This window comes from Neoarius graeffei, chromosome 2 (genome assembly GCF_027579695.1).
Source record: "Neoarius graeffei isolate fNeoGra1 chromosome 2, fNeoGra1.pri, whole genome shotgun sequence".
NCBI lineage: Eukaryota > Metazoa > Chordata > Actinopteri > Siluriformes > Ariidae > Neoarius > Neoarius graeffei.
Window position 1 is genome coordinate 5,976,985 of NC_083570.1, and position 13,898 is coordinate 5,990,882.

A 13,898-nucleotide genomic window follows, 5' to 3' on the forward strand; every position below is an offset into this window, starting at 1 on the left:
TTAATATTCAAACTGTAATTCTGGATATAATGCCAATGAATCTGACAAAAATAAAATGAGGAAAGGCAAAGTCAGGAAAAAGGATTGCAATAGTCCAGGCAGGAAGTAGCAACAACGATTAGCTTCTTGCTGTTGAATGTTTTATTCAAACATTCATCAATGCATTTACACTTAATGATAAGGGCATCATGAACCCCCAGAGTGCTCTTTTGAATGAAGGGCCTCCAAATTGAAGCTTCAATTTGTGTGCGCCAAATAGGCCTAACACATGAACAAGTCTGATGCACCTTATATCCAACAATAACATGCCAGCCGCAGAGTGAGACACTGAGAACAGAAATCTTCAATCTATTGCAAGTAAAAAAATAAAAATCAAGAAAAATATATAGAAAAAGGCTGTGCTTACAAAAAGTTTGTCTCAAATGAATTAACACTTCAATAACATTCATCAACTTATTTCAATGCACTGTTCTACTTGGAAACCTTTGGTCCTGGCATTCACATGGACACGTGTTTGTTTGGTGAGGTAGTGATCTCACCCTTTTACTCTGTCCATTCAAAATTGGCAATTTTGGAAATGAGGCTCAGCACCCTTGGGTTGACAGCATACTGACGTCCCTTTGCTTTTCGCCCGACTTTGGTCCCTTGATCTGGGTTGATTCTGAAGATGCATCTGTTGGAAGAACATTTAACACAAACCATTCAGAGAAAACTAATGTTGGCATTAAAGCCAGTGAAACAGCATCTTTAGATACAAAGTTAATACGTTTTCACAAAGCTACACTATGCAATTTCCAATCATTAGAGGGGGTTGAGAGTAGAAATGCACTGAGACTCCTAACTTGAGCAGTATGTATACGTACCGCATGTCTCAGAGCCTGTGAATATTCTCATTCAGTCAGGTCATACTGTAGTTATCACGAGGAAATTTAATTGAACGCAACTGGACTTGGTTATATGTCTTTGAAGACGTTTCACCTAGGACTAGTCCTAGTCTAGTCCAGCCTAGTCAGACGAGCATGAACTGACGAAGAGGTGAAATGTCTTCAAAGACATAACCAAGTCCAGTTGTGTTCAATTAAATTTCCTTGAGATACACATGTCAGAGTTATGAGCTGGGGAGGAGTTGCCAGGTTTGAATGCTGTGTGTTTACAAACAGCAACTGGCAAATTCTACATTATCTACCTGTAAAGCAGCGTGTGCATGCATTCTGAAAGTGTACCTCTGCAAGAACTCCAGAGTAGCAGCAAGTTCCACTGGGTAGTCAATATTGTGCAGGTAATATGAGCAGAACATCTGGAATGCTTTGGTGAAGCTGTTCATTGACTATGACCTGGTCCACAGCAACCATGAACATCTTGGCAGTGAGTGGGCTATTACCTGAAAACAGTGAGAGAGTATTATTACCATAGCCAGTAAATAGTTTGCTACATGTATATGGATCCCTAATGGTGAAGTAAGCCAGGAGCTGTGTTCCACACACTGCAAAACAAACTGTGCCAAGTGTTAAAAAAGTAAAATGATTTCTCCAGCTCTAAACATGTTTTGCAGTGTACGGTACACTCCTCCATACATGTAAACAAAGATATTAAAATAAGTCATAACATTATTTTTTGGCACACCTACCACAGACCACAACGCAGGGTATCCATGGTAGCTTGGTGGTGTCCACATCAGTCGTAATGGCGGGGTCATCGACATTTACTAACATCTTGTCTTCCTGCTCTTTAAAATGGACAAGAAGCATCAGTACAGCTGCACAAGTTTCATCACCTCCTGCCAGGGCTTGGTTCAGAATAGTGCCTGCTCTGCTGGACGGCTCAGTTTGAACAAACTGAAAATATCGCAGGATTCTTCTGAACTTGGTGGCTGTGGACTCTTCAAAGCTGTCATCAATCTGAACACCTGTTAGTTCTCTGAAATGAAGCCTCATTCCAATTTCCTGGCAGAGGAAAGGCCATTCCTTAAGGATCTCTTCTGTCTCCTTCAGTCCTGACAGTATGTCTCTCCTCTGTGAGGGAAACGTCTCAACCATCAGTCTTTCTAATTTTCTTTGCCTTTGAACATCTTCATTAGTTCTTCTTGTTTTTGCTTATCTTTTATTTCACCAGCAGGAAGCTCTGGGTCAGGATTAATGCAGCCATATGCATCTCTGCATGCTTTTTTTGCATTGTCAGGAGTGTCACTTTCAGAAAGCCTTTTCTGGGCAGGAGCTTGGAGTTGTCTATAGTTATCAATCCGAGATATGAACTGTTTCACAAGTGAGTCATGCCCAGTGCTGACAACCTGGCCCTCAATCTCATCTCAGAAGGATTTTGGGGAGTGAATTACCATTTTCCTTGCAGTTTCAGTGATGTGCCTCTTTCCAGGTTTCTTGCATACAGTCAGTATTTCAGCAGCGACAATCCTAATAATCTCCCTTCTCTCTGCTGCAGTCGGTCTCTTCTCAGTATCCAACACCCTTCTTGTATTTAAGGGCATCTTATTCCAGGGTATTTCAAAGCTGTAATGCCAGCTACGATCTTCTCCAGCTAAAAGTGAGGAGCCAGTGGCATAGCCAGGATTTTTTACAAGGGGTGGCCATACTGTGACTAAATGGGGGGTGGGGGGGGGTTCAGGGGTCCTCCCCTGGGAAATTTTGAATTAGCTAGATTTGATTTCCTGTATTCTGATGTATCTGGTGCCTACGGTAACTCATGAACAAAACCCATGTGAGCCAAGAGGTCAGAAATTAATGTATTAATTTATTTATGTAACATAAAGCATCTGCAAAACAAAGAAACCATCCAACTTGTTTACTCTAGTTAAGCATCGGGATTTTAACGATCACTACTAAAATGCAAAAGTAAAAGCTAAAAGATCACCTGTCCCAGGCACCTGGGAAGTAGTAAGGATATTAGTCAGGCTTGAATAAAGAGTGCTTTGCTCAGGAAAAGGAAAACACTTGTATATTTAACTCATACATACAACATACGTAAACACAACATGTTGTGATATTGTCCATTGTAAGTGCTGTACAAACTAAATGTTTTGAGTTACAAAATGTGTGTGTGTGTGTGTGTGTGTGTGTGTGTGTGTGCGCGCGCGTGTGTGTGAGTGAGAGAAAGTGTTACACTGATGTAACACATGACAGATGAGGTGTAGTGCATAAGTGGTGTGTGTGAGAGAGAGAGAGAGAGAGAGAGGGGGAAAGTATGTGCACTGCATGTAGATATAGATGAGCTGTAGTATACGAATTGTGTGTGTGTGTGTGTGTGTGTGTGTGTAGATATGTTACATGTAAATGCAAAAATGAAGAAGTGCATAAGTTGTGTGTGAGAGAGAGAGTGTGTGTTCAGAGTGCATGAGTGTTGTGTGTGTTATATGTGAATATAGAAATGTAGTGCATAAGTGGTGTGTGTGTGTGTGTGTGTGTGTGTGTGTGTGTGTGTGTGTGTGTGTGTGTGTAAAAGAGGGTGTGTGTTGAGAGTGCATGAGTTGTATCTTATAGTGAGTGAGAGAAAGACATAGTGTGTGTTAAGAGAGTGAAGTACGTGTTCATATATGAGAGAGAGAGAGAGTTAAGACAGTGCATGAGTGTTACATTTAAATATAAAAATTTAGTGCATGAGTTGTGTGTGTGTGTGTGTGTGTGTGTGTGTGTGTGTGTGTGTGTGTGTGTGTTGAGAGTGTATGAGTGTTACATGTAAATATAGAAATGTAGTGCACAAATTGTGTGTGAGAGTGAGATAGTGTGTTAAGAGAATGCATAAGTGTTGTGTATGAGTGAGTGTGTTGCATGTAAATATAGAAATGTTATGTGTGTGTGTGTGTGTGTGTGTGTGTGAGAGAGAGTGAGACAGTGTGTTAAGAGAGTGCATAAGCGTTGTGTATGAGTGGTGTGTGAGAAAGAGGGGTAGGGGGAGAGTGTGTGTGTGTGAGAGAGAGGGGTAGGGGGAGAGTGTGTGTGTGTGTGTGTGTGTGTGTGTGTGTGTGTGTGTGTGTGTGTGTGTGTGTGTGTGAGAGAGAGTGAGATAGACAGTGTGTTACAGTTTTTCTCGATTGCTAGCACACATTTTCTGAAAACATGTCTCACATTCTCAGAACTCTTCACACAAATCCAAAAACTCTCACACAATTGGCAAAACCCCTCACTTATCCTGCAAAATGACACTTTTCACTCAAAATAATACACTTCCTTCTCAAAATGCTATTTTGTTATCAAATGACATACACAGACTGTCACATGAATAAACATTCATAACAACCAGTTGAACACATTGTGCATATGGTAAAACACATTTCTCCATTGATGAGAATGGCGTAGGCCTTCTTTTTCAGTGTGGCACATCAAATAGTACGTATGTACTCTAAGCTGTGTTGTACAATAATTATGTTTGCTTATTTTTTATTCACAGAATACACAAACACAGTCACAAGTACACTTTATTTTTCCCACAAGAAATGTACATACTGTGCAACTGAAACAACACAAATCCTCATCAGAGCTGTATACAAAACAAAACACTGTAGTATGTTGATTCAACAACAACAACAACAAAACAAAAGCTAGTCTACTTCGTCCTGTCGTCTATTATGATCTGGCCACAGGACCTCATCAACATCGCATGCAATATTTTCTCTGGCCAGGCAGCGTGGGAAATATCACCTGGCATGGCGCATCCATCCATTGTATGCATCAATGGCAATGTCCCCACATGCCTCCTCCATAGCTTGGAGGAGAGGAGCACGTGCCTGTGGATGGCGTTCATACACCTTCCACCTCCAAGAGGAGAAAAATTCCTCTATGGGATTGAGGAAGGGTGAATATGGAGGCAGGTAGACTACTAGAAAACGAGGGTGGTCAGTGAACCAATTATGGACCAGAGCAGCCCTGTGAAAACTTACATTGTCCCAAATGACTACATACCTGGGCTGCTCTGGTCCATCTACCTGATCAGGTGGAATTAGTCTGTTGTGCAAAGTGTCTAAAAATGTAATTAGATGTGCTGTATTGTAGGGCCCCAGGGTAGCATGGTGATGGATGATGCCATTGCTAGTGATGGCTGCACACATGGTTACATTCCCACCACGCTGCCCTGGGACGTCAAGAATGGCACGCTGGCCGATGATGTTTCTTCCTCTCCTGCAATGTTTTGCAAGGTTGAAACCTGCCTCATCAATAAAAATGAAGCGGTGTTCCTGTGCAGCCACCTCTAGCTCAAGAAATCTCTGAAACATACATGACAATATACTGTAAGAAATGTGTTACATCATGAAACATGATCCTTATGATGGCAATACAATGCAGTAATGAAATACTGTAAAGTAAGCAGACCATATTTTGCATTATTGAGAGTATGCATAAATTGTGGAATTGTACATCACTTACTTGCACATAGTCATGTCTCAAGTCCTTAACTCTCTCTGTGTTGCGAGAGAATGGCACCTTATAGACCTGTTTCATTGTCATCAGGTTTTTGCGCAACACCCTGTCCACTGTTGATAGGCTCACTGTTTGAACATTGTGAAACACATCATTGTTGGCAATGATGTGCCTTTTTAACTGCTTTAGAGTTATGGCATTATTTTGTCGAACCATATTGATAATTTCTGTCTCCTGTTCAGGAGAAAGGAGACGCTCCCGACCACCTCTCACTGGTAGTCTTTCAGTTCTGCAATATAAATAGAAAAATAGTGTACACATTGTGTCTGGGAATACACTAGTAGATATGTTTACCAAATATTTCAAACATTCCTCTCAGAATTTTTACAGTCCTACATACAGTAACAGTCCATATGTAATGATGTACTGCAGTACTGACATTACTGGATCTGAGATTTCTTACCTATTGTCATTTCGAAACGTCCGAACAATGGCTGCAACAGTGAACCTACTCAAATTAGGTTGAACACGTAGCCCAGCCTCTCTCATTGTTAGGCTATGGTTGACTACGTGGTCAACCACAGTGGCTCTGATCTCATCAGAAATTACAGTCCTTTGTCGTCTTCGTCCTCTTCCATGTCCTCCTCGTCCTCCTCGCCCTCCTCTCATTCTTACTCCTCTACCTCTGGCTCTAACTCCAATGTTTCCATCCATGTTCACAAAGCAGAAAAACTCACCTGTTGCCCTTTCTTATATAGTTCTGATTGCTAATTGTAAAGAGGCATGAAAGGAGTTTTCCCAGGTGACGAGGAAGTGCACATCGTATGTCAGTTGAGGTTAGAATTTTGAATGACAGAGTGTTACATGTGAAAACAGTGGTTTTCCTTGATGAAAATTGTGCCAAATGCAGAGAATTGTGTGTAGAGTTTAGAAAAAGGTGTGTTTCAGAATTATAATTGGAGTGTAAAGCAAGAATTGTGCTTGTAGTTCAGCTGAATTGGTTCAGGGTATTGGTGCATGAGTGACATGTTGTCAAAATTTTGTCACAAGTACCAGAAATTGTGTGTTAACAATCGAGAAAAACTGTAAGAGAGTGCATAAGTGTTGTGTATGAGTGGTGTGTGAGAGAGAGATTTAGGGGGAGAGTGTGTGTTGAGAGAATGCATGAGTGTTGTGTATGTATGAGTGTGACAATTATTAATCAATGTGTACTCCCACCAGTAACACACACCATCTCACACACATTAATATAAACATCACACAACATCTCTATATTTTCTCCATATCTATCTCGTATCTATCTCTGTGTGCACACAGCACAAATCCCACTGTAGCCGGATATCTATAAAGACGCATATTTATCTATACGGTTGCATGTAAACGAAGGTTTCAGTCACTGAAAACGGATACTTTCAAAAACCCCGGGCAGAGTGGAGATTTCTAGAAACTCTGAATTGTCTGAGGACAGAATTGTAACTGTATGTCTACAAAGTGAGAAAACTTGAAGAGAGTATAAGAGATGAATAATTTACATCCCAAATTAATCGCACGTTCACGTAGTTTGTAGGTTGTTGTGTTGTCGGACTAGAGCATGACTATCTGATACCACCACCATCACGACAACCTGCTCATCCACCTGCTGCTTGAACGCGCAAAATGTTTATGTGCTACGGTAATATGCATCCCCGCAGAAACCAAATAGGCGGAACAAAAATCCAGCGGGCGGAACTAACATTTTGTGGGACATATCGGTTTTGTAAATTTTATTGTCTGGCCCTGGGCTGGCCAGGGTGGGGCCAAGGCGTGCCCTGGGGTGGCCACGTCCCCCCGGCCACCCCTTAGCTCCGCCCCTGACTGCTGATTTCAACACGTATTTCAACGCTGGATTAGCATTTTTAACTAACGGGACTTGCTACTAAGTTTGAATGCATTTCCCAGCGGATGGATGAGTAAAAACTGTGTGACTGGACTGCTGCAGCAGCAGGAGGCAGAGACACAAAGCTGCAGTCCAGGATATCTCTCTGCACTCCACTGCACTTTTCAGCCAAGGGCAGTTTATCACCACTGAGTCTCATATGTTTGCAATTAAATACAGGTTAATTGATGCTCGCTGTAATGGAATGTCTAGTGACATTAGATCATAAGTTTGTCAACATAAATGTAACCATTAACTAGCCGATTTAAATCTCATGAGATTTAATTTAATTTAATTACAACTGCAGTAGGCTAGCTGTATTTGCGTTACTGGTTCAATCACTCGTTACTGACAAAAGTAGTGGAATTACAGTAACGCATTACTTTCAACACTGCTATTACTTTATCTTAAAATTACACCCTGAGCCTGTCATTGACAAAAACAGACATGTTTAGTGGACGTGCTTGGATCAGGCACAGTTGACCTAAATAAATATTGCATTAAATTTGAGCTTGTGTAGCGACTTCCCACTGGAATGGCGATGCTTGAGGCCTCCGCTTCAGCCGCAGGGCTAGCATTAGTTTGGCCGTTTGCGGCTGTCCTTTCACCTGCTCCAGGTAAACCGTGGCGAGTCGGTGCTTCCTCCTCCGCCGCTTCAGCTTGGAGATGATGATGCGCGAGTTTCCGCTTAACGGGACAGTAGGAGTTCTCCACCCTGCACTCACTCGGACAGCCATCAATCCTGCACACGACGCGGAAGTCAGGGCTCTACGTTAACTCTGAGACATGGTTGCTCAAATATTACATATTATTATTATTTTTATTTATTATTCAACCTTCTCAGACGCTGTCTGTATCAACAAACATTGACACTAGCGCCCCGTGCGAGTAATGCGGTAATTAGTCATGTAGTGAAGGACATACCTATACCAGTCCCCCCAGGATTCCGTGGGCCTTTTCTGTGATTGTTGCGGGCCAAAATGTCTGATGTTGCGGGTTTTTTTTCCAAAAAAATTGCGATGAAAGTTGCGGTGTTTTTTAGGTTTTTGTTGCGATTACATTGCGGGAGGAAGTGAAAGTTGCTAGAAATTTTTGCGATTTTCTCTTTTTGTGATTAAAATTGAGTGATATGTTAAATATTAAGTTATTACTGAAAAACTATTGATTAAAAAAACAAAGACACTGAGAAATGGTCCTATAAACAACTTTACCAATATAAAAGATTACCAGGACTACAAAAATGCAGAAAAATAGGCTTTACTTATCCAAATGCACCTGTTGGTTCAAAAGTTAAAGTGCAGAGAACCTCACAGCACAACATGAAGTTACCTTAAAATATAATATTTTCATGTAAGAAAAAAAACTATTAATACTAGTACTGTGTGCAGGCAGTCTCTCCTGAAGACTACATTAAACAATAATTATAAACTAATAAAATAAACGGCTCAGGCTTCATAGAAGAAAAAAAAAACAATTTGAACAGAATCTCACAGTATGATGCTGAAGTTGCCTAAACAATGGAAAATAAAACACCATTTTGGCAAAAATGTTGGCATCCATTAATTTCTTGTATTAAGTAGAAAATAATGTAAAGTGCACACAGTCCTTCACTGTAAACATAACACACTTTCAGTAACAGAATTTAAGCCTATATAAACACTGACTCGGACATGCTGCTTCTCTTGAACATATACACGGAAGTAAGGCGGAAGGTAGTTTGTCGATGTCACCTCAAGACGATGCCAACGATTGGTCAAATTTGTGGGAAAGTTGCGGTGATTGGATATAATTGCAACACCGCCCTGAATTCGCGGGGATTGGTTGAATTTGCGTTGAAGTTACAAATCGCAACATCGCAAAATCCTGGAGGGTCTGAATAAACACTGAATATGCACTACGCGATAATTATTAGCAATGGGAAACTGCATTGCGAGCCCGCGATGTGCAAATGTGAATTGACATCCACTCCTGTGAACACAAGTCCTGCAAAGTACACAACCCCTGAAAAGGTTTTGAAGTTATCCTTTGCAGAATATGTATTGCACACCGACACAGAACTCGAGCAAGTCCGACAACAGCGCTTTGAGTTGTCGAAGAGAGGCGAACAGCGCAACTGCCAGATGTCAAAGGAGCTCAGATGCCGGCTCATTCAAAACACCATGACCAGTATGATTGCAATCCTGAGGGCAAAGAGGGATGGAGAATCACACAGAGACCCATCAAAGCCAGAAATTACAGCAATGGCAAAGAGAATAGTACTGTACTACCCCATGCTGCAGGACCAAGGCCTCCATGCATGGGTAAGTGAAATGCATCCAGTTGATGACTGTGTTTCATGTTGGACATTTTTAGTAGCGATTTGAAAAATTGATTAAATGTCTTGTGCAGGTCGCTGTGTACACACAGCTATACAAAAGATTGCAAAATGTGAGATCCCCCAAAAAAGAACTACAGATGGGAGACATTCAAAGAGGTGAGCTGTAACTAATGATTATTTTCATCAAAGATTCATCTGTTAATCATTTTCAAGATTACTTGATCAGTTGTCTGGTCAATATAAAGTCCAAGGTGATGTCCTCAAAAGTCTTGTTTGGTCCACAACCTAAAGATATTAATTTCACTGTCAAAGAGGACTAAAGAAGCTAGAAAATATTCACATTTGAGAAGCTGAAATCATATTTGGACATTCCAAAGAAAAAAAAAGGAAAAATGACTCAAAATGATCAATCATGTCAATGTCCTGGGTGATCTGTCTTTAGTGTTTCCTCACTTCCCGTTTTTAATGAGCGCTCTTATTTTAGTGTTTGACAACAAAGTAAATGTGTGTGGGGGATATCGCTTTTTATTACGAAGCACTTTGTGTTACATTTTGTTTGTATGAAAAATGCTATACAAATAAAGTCAGATGGATTTATTGATTTAGTAGTTGACAACTAATTGATTAACTTTGCAGCTCTACAAAGAGGCGCTGTCTTGAGCAGCCAACAGACACCGATGAAATCAATTCAAGTGACTCAACGATCATTCTGGATCGGTCCACAGAAGGAAGTGGCAGCCCAGGCTCAGACAGTAAAGAAAGAGAGTTTCAACTTTGCATTTACATATTTGCCCTTGTGAGGTATTTATATTTTAGATAAACTAATAAACCCACTTTGTTGGTCAATATGACATTCCTGACATGACAGAAGTAAAAGGCTTTAAAATGGACATCAGAGGATAGGTATTTACACTACATTTGTACTGTTTTATCATCAATTTATTAACATTATTGTAGAAATTAAGTTTTAACAGAAATCTGGTATTAATAAAAAGCTGGTATTGTATCATTTTGAACAGCTGGGTACAGCAGGACCTTTTAGTATCAGTCTACTGTGCAACATTACTTTCTATAACCTCTCCAGCATATCAAATAATGTTCTGTATTTAAAACCCATGTGTCTCATTCGCGGCATTTTTGCTCTTTTTAATTGAATGTAATTTTTGGCTTGGGTTCCAAAATACTGAAATGATCATTAGAGTACATTATCCTATCAGAAATATGTCTGTGTTATGTGTTGAAGGAAAAAGAAGATCCCAAAGCCTACCTGAAGAAGCCCCCTCTGCTCTGCCCTGTCCAGTCCTGATGGTGAGTTTGTCCAACTGCCTCATGACTGTGTGTAGTGGGGGGGTGCGCATCTTTGTAGGGGTGGACTTGTGTGCCTGCATGCAATTGTATGTGATTGCATGACCATATGAGTTTCGAGCAAATAGTTCTCATGCATTTATTATACAAAAAATGATTTGATTTGTTAAAATGGCGTTTAAATGGTTAAAATTCCAAAAATGAATAGGTATTTGGTAGTTAGGATCAGGGCTGATATTTGTTAAAAGATTTAATTCCATGAAAGTTTAATCTAATATTAATGTATGATTTTTACGGCAGTTTTGTGACATATTTTTTGTCATGCAACAACATGAGATGAACTTTTTTTAAACTGAGGCATATTAATTATGTATTTTTGTGTCTTACAGCGAACAAGTCTGCAGATGTTGACAGTCCAGCAACCTTGGCCAAGCCCTACAAGACCCTACAAACTTTGTATAAAAGAAAAAATCCAAACCACCAGGATGTCTCTCATCTCTTGGATTTAGAATTTGTAGCCAGAAGAGCATTCATTGATTCAAATACCATTTGCGAGAAGGTTCTAGAAGCATATCCTTGTTTCAAGGACGTTGGACATGTAAGTCATCATTGACTGTGCATGATTAAAACCATGGTATCACACACAATGTTTAAAATACCAATTTCCTCTTAAATGATGTATTTGAATGTCTGTATTGGTATATTTGATATTTCATAGGTGATGGAGGAGCTTCAATGCATTTTGGATAAGGATAATACCAACTTCATCGATGAACTGAAGGGAAGATGGCATGACTTCTGCCAGAAGGTTCAGTTTTTTGGTGTATGGAAAAAGGCGCTGAAACCCCCAATGGGAATGGACAAAGATAGGGAATGATGTTTTGGTGTTATTAGTGATTAGGGTGGACCTTCAGGCATGTTAATTGTCAAGTACATGAGCTAGTGTTTTGTCGTCCTTCTTTTTCATCTATGATGGCTATCCCATTATTTGCTGAATGTTTGTTTTTTTTAAGAATTGTGTCTGTTGTATACCTTTTGATCAGATTTGACCTTGTGCACTTTGTCCAAGCGTTTAAGTAATGAATCTTTTCCTGTACAGCTGAACAGGCTCTTGAGATCCCACGTGTGCTGCCGTCACTGTTCCCCTCCACGTCTGCTCCTCCAAAGAGGGTACGAGATGCGAGTGAGGCTCTGGTGCATGTCCTCGAGGTGAGCTGTGTAAAATGTTGCAGGATCATTTTGACTGCGGTATCGGAAAAAATTATAACTGAAGGTGCTGCCTCTGACGACTCCCAATGTAGTTCCTATTCACATACTGTATGTTCTAAGCCTTCAAAGAAGCATAAAACATTTGTTTTTAGAAAGAGGATTTTCACTGGGTAGATGTCTTGGCTGTGTCACAGTATGGGTGCATTACATGGTAGCAGGTTTTATCACCCTAATGATAACCAAGAAAGACTAGCCTAGCCTTGTTTTTTAGTTCTTTTGGAAGGCTAGATGTATGTAAACAGTAAATGCATTGGGGATAGTTAAAAACAGCACTTTCAGATGGAGCTTTCTCAGTACTGTAACTTTTGTCAGAATTTTGCTTTGTAAAGTTATGTTTGTAAACAACCCTCTACCCTAGGTTCCAAATGACCAAAATGCATTATCCTGACAGAAGGATGTCTGTGTTATGTGTTGCAGGAAAAAGAAGACCCCAATTCCTACTTGAAGAAACACCCTCTCTCCTGCCCAGTCCTGATTGTCAGTCCGTCCAACTGCCTCCTAGCGGTAGGACATGTGGCAATAACCACCTTTCCAAAAGACAAGCTTACCGAGAGTGCTTTATACCTTATGGCCTACTATTATACCCTACACCTGACTTATCCAAAGTGTGTAGCCACTCTGCTTTCAGTCATACAGACGGAGGTCCTCTTCGACAAAATCCATGAGAGAGATCGCACATTGTCTTACAAGAAGAGCATGGCTGAGTGGAAAGCTTTTATTGGCCAATAAAGCCAGTGGTCAGATATGGTGTAGGACAGCACTTCCTCTCTCCCTCCAAGGGTACTACAGTCCATGTTCATTGCTACTGATTCTTGGTCGGAATTTGGCCAAGTTAGCCCAGTGTTAATTTGGGGTGCACAACAATATTAGCCAACATGCCGATATCCTGTGACGTGATGTTATTTTTTGTGTGTTGTTTGCACAATTCGGTGCAGATTCTGCTTAGTGTTAAGTTTATTTTAACTTTTCAGTTAATATTGAGTTTAAACAACTAAATGTCTGTTCAGCAGATGCAGGCACTAATTTAGGCACATCTACTGTGAAAGAGTAAAGTGACAAAGCAGTTAGGTTGGGATAAAAGTGAACATAGCGGTATCGGTTATTGTCCAGGTGAGTTGTAAAATATTAACATATTGGATATCGGCAAAAAGTCCAGTATGGTGCATCCTTGATGATGATGTTACAATGGTTAATGGTGTATTGAGGGACTAGTTGTTCATGTAAGCCCAGAACTTTTTGCTGTTTAAATTAAAAAAAAAAAGATGGTTAAATGCAAGACTAGTTTTCATTTTTTCTTTCTTATAAGAAGTAGTTAATGTCTTGAATCTAGTAGGTGAATGTCTTGAATCTAGAACAGTATTACTTTTGTAGAGCTTACAATAAGGTAAATACACTTGAGATGATGACAGGATGGTAAATTACGGCTTATTATGGCAAAAGAGCAGTGCCTAATACAAGTCAGGAATGCTAACTTCAAGACATTTTGTCTCAAAATGCCAGTTTCTAATCTTATTTCAAGTAGGCGGTGGACTTAAATCTAGAACAGTGTCACAATTATAGAACTAAAACTTAGTTACATACGTTTGAAACAAACAGGATGACAAAAAAAAGATGCTACTTTTGAGGGGAAAATACTATTTTTGAGCATCTCAAGCTTATTATGAGACACAAAACATCACAATACTAGTATAGCTATAGCTTTATATATCGCTAAAAATGAGTTTTC